Source organism: Nanorana parkeri, unplaced genomic scaffold (genome assembly GCF_000935625.1).
Source record: "Nanorana parkeri isolate BGI_ZX_2015 unplaced genomic scaffold, ASM93562v1 scaffold1249, whole genome shotgun sequence".
Taxonomy (NCBI): Eukaryota; Metazoa; Chordata; class Amphibia; order Anura; family Dicroglossidae; genus Nanorana; species Nanorana parkeri.
Window position 1 is genome coordinate 210,249 of NW_017307517.1, and position 9,266 is coordinate 219,514.

Sequence of the window (9,266 nt, forward strand, 5' to 3'; positions counted from 1 at the left end):
TGCAGAAGGACTTAAGAAGTAGCATAGAGTAACACTGCATCCCACTCTCATTTCAAATGTGCTGCTTAAAGCATAACTGTGAACAAGCTATGGACATTCAAACATTTACATATTATTAACAAGCAGAAAGTACGTTTTAAAACAGGCCACTAATTACCTCTGTAGGTGCAAATACTTTGGAGCATTTCATCCTCAAAGTTTACAAGAGATGCAGTAAAATCCTTCACTTCCTGTCTTCTTGTATACCTGCTCTGTGTTTATTTAGAGATCAGAGGGCTGGAAGGCTATCAAGCCAGGACTGGGAGAGGGGAGCAGTATGAAAAAGATGGAAGATTAATTATTTTACCATGTACAATGGTCGACAAGAACTTGTTTTAAAGCGTACTTGCTGTTTGTTAGAAATATGTGTATACTTGAATGTCTATATAAAAGTTATATATACATTGGTCTCAGTTCTCAGTTACGGTTTAGTTATCCTTGAAATGAATGGGTTTGTCCTTATTAATTGAGTTAAATAGGATTCCTTTTCACATGGAACATCTGTGTATCAGTTTGAAGAGCTAAGAGCAGCGGTCCTACATTTAGCAAAAAATAAATCAGCCATTAGCTTTAATTTCTTAACAAATACTAGAAAAATATAGCATTTAATTGGTGGTAGCAAATCAGGCACTTTGCTGTCCTCTCCTTTTAAATAAAATAATTATTGAGTGTTACAGGTTGGTTTGCACTTTCATCATTGGAAGGTGTGGGCTTCCCTGAAGTGAGGCAACTAAATAGCATCTTTGCAAAAGAATGACACCAGTTACATTTGGCGTACACTAACTGAAACCTCCAAGTTTAGACCCATAATTTTGCTCCATGGAAGACAACTGAGGCTGAGGGGTTGATTTATTAAAGGCAAATAGGCTGTTCACTTTTGTTCTGGAAATTCATTTGGTTCAACGCACAAATCCATTCTGCGCTAGAGTGTGCCAAAGTATGCCAAACACAAAGAATTTCCCCAGTGCTTAAAAGCACAGTTGCATTATGCTCTTTTGTGCAAGGACTGGAAGTAGCCCTGTAGAGTCATGTAGAGTTAGGACACAGGAGACAGGTATTGCTTTCTTGCTAGTTCCATTCTTAGACCGCCAGCACAGGTATTTGTTTATTTTTATAGCTGCCCAACAGGAAGTGATGTCTCGCAGAAAGCAACAACACAGAAAACAACCAGCAAATCAGGAAGTGATGTCAACAACCAACATCACTTCCTCACTACATATCAACATCTCCAATTACCGCTGGAGAGAACCTTATCCAGCATTGCTTAGTGATCAATGCCCAATAACATTACTATGATTCTCATGCGTGCTTATTTACAGGGACAACGTCATATTATCTCCAGCGGTTGATCAGGCGCACTAGAGACAACAAACGCACGTTCCTTTCATATACTGCGTTCAAAACAAATGCATCCACGCATGCCAATAAATCCATGCATTGCACGGGGGCCCTAGCCGGCGTCCATACATTCGCCAAGAAGACACTGCTCCGCCACGCATAAGATATCTACTCCAATGGTTTACTCTTAGTGGGGATTTAAACCGGGGCACGCTCCAATTGGGTGTGACGCAGCAAACCCTGACACTGAGAGACATAATGACAATATTACAATATACTAAAAACACATCCTAGTAAAATGTCCACAACACCATGAGCATTGGCCAGTTTTACACAGCTATATACTCTGTAGTATCTTAGTTCTTGTAGTAAAATACCTGTGCTCTTGTCTTTAGCGAATCTGGGCCCAGCCTTACTTGCTAAAACGTTCTTGCTGCTGACTGATTTTACACTGCTGTATCAATGTTCTCTGAATTCTTGTATTAAAACAGTAAACACCTGCCTGCATTTGGCTCTAGTACATTTTGGCCTATTATCCATGATTAAAACTGTTCTGCTAGTGGACAATTTCACAATGTTTTATCAACTGCAATATCCTAATTCTTGTAGCAAAACCCACTGCCTGTGCTCTTTGTCACTATCAAATTTCAGTCTGCACTTGCTCATTAAAAATGATGTGCTACTGGACATCCTCAGCAAACTACTGCTCAATTTCTGTCTGCTAGTCAAAGTTGGCATGTTTCAAACAGAATATGCCGAACACTTTGCAAATGAAACCTGGGCACATTTGCTCATCCCTACTTAGGAGTTTAGCACAACAAAACCTTCATAGAACTGAAGGACTCTTCATGTCATACTTTCTTAATAAATCACAAAAGGTTATTATTCCTCATTTTACAAATATAGGAGGAGCCATGCATGTCACTCCCATATAGCCCTTGGGCCAACTGTACATTCTGAACCACTGGTTTACAACACAAGTACATCCTAATACAGAATTATAAAGCTGTTTATTCCAAACTGCATATAATGTTTTCAAGCTTGTTGTGAACATCAGTACAGTGCATAAAAACAATGGGTTTAGAAGGAAGTGCCTATAGAACAGTGGTTCTCAACCTGTGTTACCGCAGGACCCACTTTTGTCCTTGGTCATTAAGTCATGGCCCAAAAAATAATTGAATTCCTGAAACATCATTTATTCCACGCAACAACTTGTACAGTGTTCAACAATGTATATATGCACATTTTAAACAGTTTATTTGATGTGGCAGTATAATTATAACTTAAAATAACAATCCAATTGGGTGTGACGCAGCAAACCCTGACACTGAGAGACATAATGACAATATTACAATATACTAAAAACACATCCTAGTAAAATGTCCACAACACCATGAGCATTGGCCAGTTTTACACAGCTATATACTCTGTAGTATCTTAGTTCTTGTAGTAAAATACCTGTGCTCTTGTCTTTAGCGAATCTGGGCCCAGCCTTACTTGCTAAAACGTTCTTGCTGCTGACTGATTTTACACTGCTGTATCAATGTTCTCTGAATTCTTGTATTAAAACAGTAAACACCTGCCTGCATTTGGCTCTAGTACATTTTGGCCTATTATCCATGATTAAAACTGTTCTGCTAGTGGACAATTTCACAATGTTTTATCAACTGCAATATCCTAATTCTTGTAGCAAAACCCACTGCCTGTGCTCTTTGTCACTATCAAATTTCAGTCTGCACTTGCTCATTAAAAATGATGTGCTACTGGACATCCTCAGCAAACTACTGCTCAATTTCTGTCTGCTAGTCAAAGTTGGCATGTTTCAAACAGAATATGCCGAACACTTTGCAAATGAAACCTGGGCACATTTGCTCATCCCTACTTAGGAGTTTAGCACAACAAAACCTTCATAGAACTGAAGGACTCTTCATGTCATACTTTCTTAATAAATCACAAAAGGTTATTATTCCTCATTTTACAAATATAGGAGGAGCCATGCATGTCACTCCCATATAGCCCTTGGGCCAACTGTACATTCTGAACCACTGGTTTACAACACAAGTACATCCTAATACAGAATTATAAAGCTGTTTATTCCAAACTGCATATAATGTTTTCAAGCTTGTTGTGAACATCAGTACAGTGCATAAAAACAATGGGTTTAGAAGGAAGTGCCTATAGAACAGTGGTTCTCAACCTGTGTTACCGCAGGACCCACTTTTGTCCTTGGTCATTAAGTCATGGCCCAAAAAATAATTGAATTCCTGAAACATCATTTATTCCACGCAACAACTTGTACAGTGTTCAACAATGTATATATGCACATTTTAAACAGTTTATTTGATGTGGCAGTATAATTATAACTTAAAATAACACTGCCACACCAGTGAAGCTGGGGAAAGTGGGGTTACAAAGTGGGTGCAGTGTTGGTGGTGTGAGTGCACAGTGTGGGCAGTATGGAAGCACAGAGTGTATGGGCACTGTGTGTGGGTGCACAAAGCGTGTGGGTGCGGTGGGTGCATAGTGTGTGGGTGAAGAGAGTGTGCGGGCATTTTGGGTGCAGATAGTGTGGGTGCACGGAGTGTGGGGCACTGTGGGTGCACAGTGTGTGGGTGTTGTGGGTATACAGGGAGTGGGTGGGCGCACAGTGTGTGTGGGCGCTGTGTGTACAGAGAGTTTGGATGCAGAGTGTGTAGGTACAGTTGGTGCAGAGAGTGGGTGGGCGTTGTGGGCACACAGCATCCTCTGGATCAACAGTGGGTAATTGTGGGCATAGTGTTCTGTTTAGGCTTTTCTTCTTTCTTTTTTTCTCTATAGGTTGAACTCGATGGACTTGTGTCTTTTTTCAACCTGACTAACTATGTAACTATGTAACTATGTAACATTTCACCTGTCTCACCCTTTGGCCAGCTCTCTCCCTGCTTCCTCTTCTCCAGCACTATTCTAGGACCAGCCTCCCCACACTGTTCCGCAGTCCCTCGCCTTACAGTGGGGAATGTGCATATTAATGAACTATGATCAGATTTGCATATGAATGTACTAACTCCACATTCATATGCAAATCACATAACGTTTTTTTAACATGCAAATCCCGCAATTTCCACATGAATAAGCCGTGAGCAGTGCTATGGCTGGGCAAATGTCAGGAGTGTAGAGCCTGCTACTTCAACAAGATAAACAGGCATTCTGGCAGTCCCTGTGGCAACAACGGAGCACAAGCTCCAGCCATCTCCTTCTGCTCACACACCCCCCCACCTCTAACCCCCCAACCCCCCCAGCAAGCTTGGTGCAGATACAAAAAAAATGTGTTAAAATTATACTTACCACTCCATGCTCTGCTCCACTCGCTCCTTGCTCCTAACCTGCAGCTCACCAATGCTGCAGCTCTGCCTCCTGAAGAGAAACAAAGACCCTCCCTGTCACTACACAGTGTTGTGGAAATTTTATTAGGATGTGTTTTAGTATATTGTAATATTGTCATCATGTCTTTCAGTGTCTGGATTTCTGGGCCATGCTCGTTTGGCGCGTGACACGGATTTAAATCAGCGCTGGGGGTAAACCATTGGAGTAGATATCTTATGCGTGCGGAGCAGTGTTTTCTTAGCGAGTGTGTGGACGCCAGCTAGGGCCCCTGCACAAAACGCAGATTTAATGGCTTGGCATGTATGCACTTGCTTTGAGGACATAGTATTATTTAAGATACATATCTGCCTTTATGAAAGGAGCGTGCGTTCGTATTTCTGGTGCGTCTGATCAGCGCGCTGGAGATAGTATGGCATTGTCCCTGCAGATAAGCTTCCATTCATAGGAATCATAGTAAGCAGCACTGAGCAGTGCTGGATAAGGTTCGATCCAGGGGTAATGGGAGATTGTGTTTGTGGGTCTGGAAAGATGGCGGCTAGGAAAACATGCGGCTGTGCACACCGCTTCTACTATGATACAGACATACACTCCCTTTTCTTTTGTGTACATGTGTTTTGTTGGCTGGCTATGATATGTCGATGTATTGAGGTGATGTTGGTTGTTGACATCACTTCCTGTTTGACATCACTTCCTGTTTGACATCACTTCCTGTTTTATTCTTTTGTTGAGAGATAATAAAAGCTGCTGTAGTGAGAGACAAACGCTCTCTTCGAACAGAATCTCCATGATGAAAGCATCACCGTGTGTTGACTCTACATGACTCTACAGAGGTACCTCCAGTACAAAAGAGCGTAATACACGTGCTTTTAAGCACGGGGAAATTATTTGTGTTTGGCATACTTTGGTGCACTTTAGTGCGGCATGGATTTGGCGTTTAACCAAGCAAATGTCCCTAACAACAGTAAGGCACCAAATAGCTGTTAATGTAGGCGGGGGCCTGGGCCATTTTAAGGAGTTGTGTTTATTACACTATAAAGCACAAGCTTCTTGGTTGTGGCCTGGGCTGCCTGAGACCCTTGCACATGTATTGGGCATATCACTCTGATGTTGGCCCTGGGGGTCCCCTCACCCACAACATCCCAAATCCCTCCGCACAGGGAGGAATGAAACCATGCATTGGTCGTGCAACCTTCAATGATAAATCAATAATTATTGTGAGATGGGATTCTCAGGTTACACAGTGTTTTAGAGCCTTGAATCCAGCTTTGCTTTGATTGAAATTGCATTAATAAGAATGTTCTCTTTACCTCTTTAACATGTTTCTTTTGCTGTACTATCATTTTTTAATAAAAAATATTGTTAATGACAAGTTTGGATGCTTCCAATAATTTGAATAAATACTTCCATATTGTTTTTATGATTTGTTCTACTTTACTCTGCTTGTTTTTACTGGTAGTTGATTTCTATTTGTTTCATATATCAGGTATTGTTTTATATTATATGTGTATTATACATTTGGTTACAATGTGCTATATGTACGTCAATGATGATGCATACTATAGTACAGTAACACAAAGAATTATGGTCAACTATCCTTCAACTATGACCATAGTTTACAAAACCAGTGAAGCTCATTTAAAATGGTCTCTTGTAAAGCCCCAATTCTAAATAAGTTGGGAGGCAGTGTGAAATCTACCTAAAAACAGAATGCAATATTTGAAAATCTCACAAACCCATATTTTATTCACAATATAGAATAGAAAAAAACAACATATCAAATGTTTAAACTGAGACAATGTACAATTTTAAGAAAAAAAAATGTAATTTTGAAATTGATGGATGCCACTTATTCAAAAAAAGTTGGGACAGGCCAACACAAAGCTGGAAAAGTAAGTGGTACTGACAAGGAAGAGCTGGAAGAACATTTTTTCTACTAATTAGGTTGATTGGTAACAGGTGACTAACATGATTGGGTATAAAAAGAGCATCTTAGAGAATCAGAGTGTCTCAGAAGTAAAGATGGGCAGAGGTTTACTAATCTCTAAAAAGCTGCTTCTAAAACTTCCGGTTCCGGCGCCCACCGCAGCGGCTGCACAAGTAATGTGCTCTGGCTCCAAGGGACTAAAATCAGCTTTAAAAAAACACAAGCCAAGGGGAAAAAAAGCCCAGGTTACCTGCTCCCTCACAGCCAGAAACACTCTTCATGGACAGGTTCGTGGCCAGAAGCCAAACTCATTCTTGATGAGAAGGCCGCATCCCCAGATCGAGGCTCCTCTGAGATACCACGAATGCAGCCACCCACCTCGATGGAGGAGTCGGGATCGGAGGAGGAACGAACAACGGATCTTGCATCCATTGCCAAGGCTGTGGCGAGACTACTCAAACCGACGATACAAGAGGTGGTGGGCTCGGCCGCTTTCAAGGGTATTCGATCATTACGCCATGACATACTGGCACAATCGCAACGCATTGGTGAAGCGGAGAACCGAATAGCTTTGCTGGAGGATGAATTGGCACAGGCCCATACTCACATATGAGAGGGTGTCAAGAACCAAACTGCGATGATGGAGAAACTAGACGACCTGGAGAACAGGTCCAGGCGAAATAACCTGAGATTAGTAGGCCTGCCTGAGTCTTATCAAGCCGCGGTGTTGCCTGCACTTGTTCCCACGATATTCCTACTCTTCTGGGCCTATCCTCGGACTGCGTCATGGAAAGGGCCCACCGCTAGGGGACCCAGAAACAGGAGACACAATGCCCTCGTGTGGCGATAGTTAAGTACCTCAACTATGTTGATAAGTTGCTGACCCTCAAGGCTTACCGGAGCACCTCCACTCTCCAGGTAGACGGCCATAGACTTCTTGTCATGGTACCGTGCACAGGTGTCCCCGCACCACATGCTGGTACCTACACAGGTAGACCAAACACGTATGACCACACTGGACAAGGCAAACGTGTTATATCCAGTTTATTGTAAACATTACAAACAAATAAAACACCCAAAAGCAAACATGAATAATTAACGTGACACCAACTAAATATAACCACCAACACCTACAACATAAAACAGGAGCAAATAGCTTAATACAGGTAACAATAACAGGAATACAAGCAGGTATCAGGACTTAGGTCTATAATCAAGTGACAGGACTTGGGACTCAGGATACACAGGAAACAGGACTGCAAACAGGGTTCAAGGTTCAGGGTTCAGGACTGGTAACAGGACTCACAGGAAACAGGACAGTATATTTCAGAATCTATGACACTGATTATGTCATTTATAATATCTATGCACCAAATTCACCACCGCAGGCTTTTTTCCAGGATTTCACTGCAGATATTGCCCAAGAAGGATGTGTTAATGTTATAGTAGGGGGAGATATGAACTCGGTGGTCTCTAAAGTAGAGGACAGACGATTGGCAAGGAGTATGGGAGTCTCGAAACCCTTGGCATCCCCTACTGCTTTGGCGCACCTTCTAACACACTATCCCTGAAGGATGCATGGCGCATACATAACCCAGAGGGGAGGGAATACACCCACTGCTCGCATGTACGCGCTTCCCTATCCCGTATAGACCATTTGTTTGGCCTACTTTCTAAAGTGATCAAGCCTACCATAAACTATATGGTCATTTCCGACCACGCTCCCATCGCACAACGATTCAATCTACACTGCCGATGGGGGATGCTAGGTTGGAGAGAATATGCAGACTCCAACAGGGGCTCTGTTGCCTCCACTGTTACATTTTGGGAAGCCTGCAAAGCCTTTTTGAGGGGAAAAATCATTTCATATGTTCATGGAAAATCTAAGGCAGTTACTGTGTAATTTCATAGGGCCAGTGGGGTACTGAGACAAGCCTATTCAGCATTTTGGGATCGCCCTTCTCCTCTTTTAGTGGATCCAGGCGAAGGGTGTATACGAGACCAGACTTGACAATTACCATATATATTACAAATCCATGTGGCATTTACAATTCCATAGGTATGGTAACAAGTGCGGCAAGATGCTGGCCAATTTAGCAAAAGGAAATAGACCTCTATCCCAAATCCACTCCCTAGTGGACACCAGTAATAAGAAGCTCACGCATCCACAAAAATTAACGCATTATTGGGGGAATACTATAGTTCTCTATACAGGGACGATCAAATTCTGTCACCTGAGGCACAAAAATACCTGGACTCAATCACTCTCCCTAAAATCCTATAATCACAATAGGTGGCGAAAAGGCTTTTGATAACGTAAAACATCCGTGGCTAATTGCAGTATTGGAACGGCTGGGTTTCAGGGGCCCGTTCGTATCTCTCCTTGGGGCAATGTACAAAACCCGACGGCTCGGGTGCACACTACTGGCTTCCTAACCTCATCCATCCACCTGAGCAAAGGCACGCGCCAAGGCTGCCCGCTGTCACCCTTACTCTTTAACCTAGTGGTGGAACCCCTGTCCCAGTGGCTTATGCAGTCAGACACTATTCATGGCATAAAAGTTGGAGACCAGGAACTGCGGTCGGCGCTATTTGCGGATGA